Here is a 7,523-nt window from a genome sequence, read left to right as displayed (position 1 = left end):
CAAATAGTATAGGGTCCCTGAGATCCTAATGAGGAACACTAAATGTGTGTGTGTGTGTGTGTGTGTGTGTGTGTGTGCAATAGTTACACACCTAGCCCATCTAAAATGGGGCAATGCAAGCAAGTGGACAGGCTATGCAGCTTGGAGAAGCCATGAGCATCGATGGCTGGGGCCATAGGACTATGAGGGACAGGGAGAAGATTTGCGAGGAAGCGCCAGCAATCTTTGGTGGTCAACAATCCCACCCCATGCTGGAGTGTGGGTCATGAAAGATGTCTGGCAGTACAAGTCCCTACCAGTAGGACTACAGAAACTCATTTCACCTGTCTACCTAGGGATGTCTGGACTCAAGAGGGCGAGACGGATGAGACGCGGCAGGAGAAGAAGAATGCAGCATTGAATTACGGGTTTGAGGAAGGACACAGCTCAGAGAGAGACGAACAAAATAGTTGGGAAGTGTTATAAGTTAGAGGGGATTGCAATAGAGCAGCCAGCTGACACGTTGTCACTGGGGAGTATTTCTGATCCCCCTTCTCCCAGAACTCGGCGTTCATTAAGGGTGCAGGAACAACGGAATCAGAGACATTTGGCCACAAGCAGCCACCGTAGAAGGAGATGCTCTTGCTGGGAAGGAGCGGGCTGGAGCCCAGTTTGGAGCAATGCCATGTTAAGGCTTGTTGCGTTCTTTTGTCTCTTGCTATTAGGATTGACTGAAATTCATTAATAAGGACTCTCCTTGTTCTCTCTGCTCTCTCTGCAACCAGGGGAGGAATAGTTTTCCATTCTCACCCTGGGGCAAAGTTCTCAACTCAAGGTAACTCTTCCAGGTTAGCGGAGTTTGTAACCTGAAGCGTTTGTAACCTGAGGTGTTTGTAACTCAAGGTACTACTGTACTTCCAATGTGGCATGCCCTCCAGCATGTCCCAGAGGGAAACTGGGATGTGGCATCTTTTGGGATGTCCTAGTTAAATCGGGACTGTTGAGGGGTTTGAGTGCAGTTTGAATCACAGCACCATTAATGTATCATGGCATTACATGATGGGACAGGACAGCTGCAATGATCCAAAAAGCATATTTTTTTATTTTTAATTTGGAAAGGCAGCTGAGTCCTGCAACATATGCCAGAAGTAGAGCACACATCTTCCAAGTACCCCGCATGTGCCTGTCTCATTGAAACACACTCACCATGTGTGTTGGCCCATCGCCATGCCACTCTCGCCTACTTTTTAGGGTTGCTTATTGCTGATATGTTAACTAGATGGCGTAATCTCATTCCATCATGATAAGTCATGTTTGGGTAAGTGCTTTCCCCATGGCTCACATCATCTATAACTCAGGTCTCCTCAGTAATCATCTCAACGTTGCCTGCGCACAAGGACTCCACAGGTTCACAACGAAGTGTTCTGCCAGTGTACATTCATGTAGGAGGAATGCTTCGTGCAGCCTGAATTTTAAAGAACAAGGGCACAACCTGCTTGGAAGCTCTCCTATAGAAAAATGAAAACACCATTGACATTAATGGGAGCTGTAGAAGGACACAGCTCAGTAGGATTTACTTCAGTGGGGCTTAGGCAGGAAAACCTGCCAGGAGGTTATGGCCCTAAGTCAGCATGGAATAATTATATAAGTTTCTCTGCAAAAGTATGTGTGTCAGCGTAATCAGAACTGCTTGACGATAAACCCTTGGCTATTTTATCAAGGATTTCCGCATACAAAATCCACTACTTATACCGTAGTAGTAAAGGTGACCGTTAGGTCCAGTCGCGGACGACTCTGGGGTTGCGACGCTCATCTCGCTTTATTGGCCAAGGGAGCCGGCGTCCAGCTTCCGGGTCATGTGGCCAGCATGACTAAGCTGCTTCTGGCGAACCAGAGCAGCGCACAGAAACACCATTTACCTTCCCGCTGGAGCGGTACCTATTTATCTACTTGCACTTCATGCTTTCAAACTGCTAGGTTGGCAGGAGTTGGGACCAAACAACAGGAGCTCACCCCGTAGCGGGGATTCGAACCGCCAACCTTCTGATCAGCAAGCCCTAGGCTCTGTGGTTTAACCCACAGCGCCACCCGCGTCCCACTGCTTATAGTACCCTGTGGTATAACTTGAGGTACATTAAGGGATGGATCAAAAGAAATAGATCCTATAAATCACAAGCGTCTCCTTTTCCTGCTATGAACTGGCCCTAAGTTCAGATCATGGACCAAATGTCTGATGAGCTTTTTAGCTAGTGAAAGCAGATGCATCCCCTGTTGACTTCCAATGAAACTAAAACCAGCCACAAATATTGATCTCTCATTTGGGGTGTCTCGTCTCTTGCTGCTGCAAGTTCACTTGACTCACACCATGAAGGACGAATGGAACAGGGCAGAACATTCCAAGAATTTTGCATTGAAATTTTCATGTAAAGGCACATTCGGAGCTGCAGGAAAACATTTTCAGAGCGTCCATGTTGTACTTTTAATAAAACTAATTGGAATCTAAATTGCACAGGCCAGTAGTTTTCCTTTCGATGTTCCCATTCTGTAGCGGAGATCCATGATCATGGCAGAAATCCAGTTCCCATTATGAGCTGGTAAATCCCTTCAGCCTGAAGCAGGAAAGGGAAGTCAAAATTAAAGATGGGTAGCTAAATGAGTTGCTTGCAACAAAGACTCTTGGGACACTCTCAACAAAAGACTATCTGATCTATTCTGACAAGAGACTACATCCAACAGATTAAAATTTTATCCATTGCTATCCACAGGGGTGCCCACAACTGAGGAAATGTGATGGCTCAAGCAAGGTGAGGTCAATATTTCCTGGTTTCCTAGGCAAGGCAAGGCAAAAGGCAAAGCAAGGATCACACCTTGAAAGGAGATCCAGCTCTGGGTGCAGCACTGCAGAAAAGTAATCCTGCAGATGAGGACAAACATTCAAGTTGCCTCAGGAAGGTCCTGGAGGGTTTTTGCAGGCTTTTTCAAGGGTGCTCCCAATAGACTCTATGCATGGTGCCTTGGAATGTAACTCCCATGTAAAGGTGGGGGGTGGTTTGCCTGTATTGACTCCTGGCAGAGCCAGACCAGGATGTTTTGCTGCTTCAGGCAAAACAGAAAATGCCATCCCCACCTCTTCTTCCTCTATGTCCACCCGTTGCCATGCCTGCATGCATTCCACAGCCACTGAGCATGCCCATTTGTTTCTAAAGATGCTTTTATTCATCTTGGGTTTCCCCCAAGTCTGCTAAAACAGGTGGCGAACATTTTAGGCATCTCCAAATTACACGTGATTGCTGACGCATGGGTCCTTTTGGACCTGGAAGAGGACACAACAGGGGTGGAATGGGCTTACGCATGCTCTGTCAACATGCATGGGGGCTGGCAATGCAACCCTCACACGAAATGGTCACCACCTGTACCACCTCTTGTTCTTGGATGGTGATGCTACAGCTATATAAAGACCAGCGTATGGAGAACTGTGATTGCCAATAGTAAACATTTTATAGTCATCACCTTTCTAACCAATAGTCTTTGTAAAAGTCCAAAACTACTGAAGGGATGTGTAAACACACAAAGATTTAAACATAACCGCTACTGTTTATGTTAATGAAGATAGCTATTCAAAAATGTGTATATTGAAGGGGACGTGTTTATTTTGGCAACAAGGCTGTATGCAAATGCATGACCTTTACGCATCCTGAAGAAAATAATTTTCCAGTGTTGGAAAAACATGCAAGTCTTTGACCAAGCTGTACTATAGGTAAAGGGACCCCTGACCATTAGGTCCAGTCGTGACCGACTCTGGGGTTGCGGCGCTCATCTCGCTTTATTGGCCGAGGGAGCCGGCATACGGCTTCCAGGTCATGTGGCCAGCATGACAAAGCTGCTTCTGGAGAACCAGAGCAGCACACGGAAACATCGTTTACCTTCCCACTGTAGCAGTACCTATTTATCTACTTGCATTTTTATGTGCTTTCGAACTGGTAGGTTGGCAGGAGCAGGGACCAAGCAATGGGAGTGACGGCGGGTGGCACTGTGGGTTAAGCCACAGCGCCTAGGGCTTGCCGATCAGAAGGTCGGCGGTTTGAATCTCTGTGATGGGGTAAGCTGTACTATAGATCCCAGCTAATTTTGCATGTCTGCATAGAAAGTTACCTTTTGAGTGCTGTTTGAAATACCTTTCACTTGCAGAGAGTCTGAAAAAGTATTGCAGTCTCTCTCATTGCACCATGCCAAATCTCACATACATCTAAGAAATAGTGGGATCAAACATAACCAGAATGCTGAAGTTTTTACGATTGGATAAAGTAAGCAAACGGATGCCTGTTCATAGCAGAACTGCATTCCTTCTGTGCATGGGCTGAAGCAAACCAGCAAACATAATAAATTAAGGCCTTGCATCTTCTCCTATGTGCTGCTGTTTTTTTATGAGTACAGAAAAAAGTTAATGATTCACTTAAACATATATTATGGATAAAACACTATGGCCTACAAGCTAACGAACACTATTAATAAGGTTCACAGTCTACCCTCTTCTCTCAGGGAACAAAACCAAAGGGCCTTTCACTCACAGTTCCTACTATTTGCAACGTATTTCCTACAGTTATTGGACCTGTAGAATCATTTTTAGTTTGGCACTCTGGTTTTCTTTGGCTTTTTAGAGTGGTCAGATGCAAAGAGGGAACGGGGCTCCTTCACCTCTAATAGTTGTGTAGAGGAGAGAATTTTAACAGACATTTGCATGACATGGAACACCTGAAATTTTCCCCTCCTCTGTGCAACTGTTCCAGCTGACCTTCCGACTTTTTTTTATAAATCTTTATGTTATGGACTTCTCCACTCTTGAGAGCTGAATGAGCATTTTCTTGACATTTAACTGTGCAGGAAGAGTGCATCAGATTTGCAATTTGGAAACAAGCAGAGCATGTATGTTCAAAAATTGAAAGGGATGTATTTATTTTGACATCAAGGCTCTATCTATGACCTTTAGGTATTCTAGAGAATATAATTTCCCCTTGACTACTAATTTTAGTAGTCACCCCCCCTCTCCATAGCTGCCAAGTTATCCCTTATTTTAAGGGATTTTCCCTTATGCTGAATAGGCTTCCTCGCGAGAAAAGGGAAAACTTGGCAGCTATGCCCCCTCTCTAGGGAGCTTTGAGAAGCGCAGTTCTGTGAGGAGGCTAGGGATCTTGAATTGAGCTTTGTCAGCACCCTCTTCAAATTACAATACCCAGAATACTAAAGCCAAGTCACTTAAAATGGTATAAAGCCAATATTACTTTGTTGTACAGGTATCTCTAAAGAGTAAACTCCAAACTTGCATTTTACTAAATTGTAAATGTAGGGATGAGGATACCCTCCAATATTTCTCTGATGAAAATAAAGATGTCTCCTCCAACATTTCTCCAATTAAAATAGGGACGTCCTAAGGAAAAGCAAAGGGACGCGGGTGGCGCTGTGGGTTAAACCACAGAGCCTAGGGCTTGCCGATCGGAAAGTCGGCGGTTCGAATCCCCACGACGGGGTGAGCTCCTGTTGCTTGGTCCCTGCTCCTGCCAACCTAGCAGTTTGAAAGCACGTCAAAGTGCAAGTAGATAAATAGGTACCGCTCCGGCGGGAAGGTAAACGGCGTTTTCATGTGCTGCTCTGGTTTGCCAGAAGCGGCTTAGTCATGCTGGCCACATGACCCGGAAGCTGTACGCTGGCTCCCTTGGCCAATAAAGCGAGATGAGCGTCGCAACCCCAGAGTCAGTCACGACTGGACCTAATGGTCAGGGGTCACTTTACCTTTACCTTTAAGGAAAAGCAGGACATTCCAAGATCAAATCAGAAACTGGGATGGCTTCTGTAAATCTGGGAAATAGGGAAACTTGGAAGGTTGAAAAAGGGACAAAAACTGGATTAGGAATTTAAGGAAGGATTGGGAATAAGCTCATAGTTCTCCCAATCAACTTCTTATGTGTCCAAAAGACACTTGCTCACAGTGGGACCATGTTCTATTTATTGAATTATCACATAAATAAAATATTTAAAGCTGCCTCAGAACAACAAAGCACATTTCATATGGTGTCTATTCAGTGGCGGTGGAATAAAAGGTGCTGTGGTTTAGATATGCTGTTTGAAACACAAATGCATTTGTTTGGTGTCTAGTACCATTTCCTGGAAAATATCCTGCCTGGGGACAATAGCTGATTCTTCCTCTATTACCGTTCCAGCCAATTTCTATGGTGGCAGGCCGCATGGCCCTGGATGCAAAGAGGCAGAAAAAGATTAGAGTCACACTCTGGATTATGTGGTTAATTGGACTTATTAGGCCCTATTATCATCTCAGGGGATGGTAAACTGTTAACAAGAGATTTGAATGGTTTCTCCTTTCGAATAAGGATCCATTCTTAAAGCCATTTGATGCATTCATAATGCAGGACAGTATATCTGCTGTTCGTAGCTCCCCCCAGCTCTTTGTTCGGATTGCTCCCACTACTTTTCACTCATTGCAACAAAGCTGTGAGAGGTTAAGTTAAGCTAAGGAAGGCAGTTTGCTAACAGTCAACTAGTGATTTTCATTGGTGAGTGGGGAAGCAAAGTCCCTAAACTCCAAAGCCAGCTTTCCCCACCGCATCACAGTGAAGATATTTTCCCTCAATATTTTAAAATTCACCCTGAAACGCAATTATATCCATGGGCACTAAATAAATAAATTTATTTCAAATATACTTGAAATATACTTTTTATATTGTAATCCGCTCTGTGGTCTTCGTACGGAGGGTGGTATAAAAACGCTACCGGTATAATTAATAAAATAATAAAAATGTATATAACCACTGCGATGGCTCCCTTTTAATCTGGATGATTTTGTTGGTAACACAGAAATTTATATCCACCTAAGAGTTGCTTTTAAAGGTTGCAATGTAAGGTTGCTCATCCGTTTTCCCACCAGCAATACAGAACTTAATTACATGATTTTCAGAACAGATAATGATAGTTTTGGAGTACAAATAATCCTTCTCTTTCCTCTTCTATTTCCGTTGATCTATACTTTGTGGTTTCTAATGATATAAACAGTGTTAGCTATTGGTACTGTTCCAGACTAGTTGGTATGAAGCATGAGGCTATCAGAAAAATTGTCCCTTGCGACTCTGTTTCACCTCAAAACACTGTTGCTGTATGTACCGGTAGGTTTTATTTTATTTGTTTTTTAACCTTATATTTTGGAAATGTACTGCACATCCAGTTTTTTCCCTTTAAATCCCCCCCCGGGAGTGGGGCCCTAAGCTATAGCTTGTTTAGCTGATACGTGAATCCGGCACTGCAGAAGACATTCTCTTTTGAAGTATGAATTAACATACGATTTTTTTCTCAGTGTACTTGCAGTTGAAGATTAAATACATCATACAATGCAGGTAGGCGATACTGAAGTTCCTAAAACGTCGTACGTGGATCAAATTCTTTCCGGCAGCACAACCCCCCCCCCCATCCCGCCCCAAATCCCAAATATTTTATTCAAGTTGACGCCCCTGCTCCCCAACTGTTACAGTTGCTGCACT

The sequence above is a fragment of the Zootoca vivipara genome, chromosome Z1 (genome assembly GCF_965207765.1).
Source record: "Zootoca vivipara chromosome Z1, rZooViv2.hap1.1, whole genome shotgun sequence".
Classification (NCBI taxonomy): Eukaryota; Metazoa; Chordata; class Lepidosauria; order Squamata; family Lacertidae; genus Zootoca; species Zootoca vivipara.
This window is presented reverse-complemented; position numbering follows the sequence as displayed.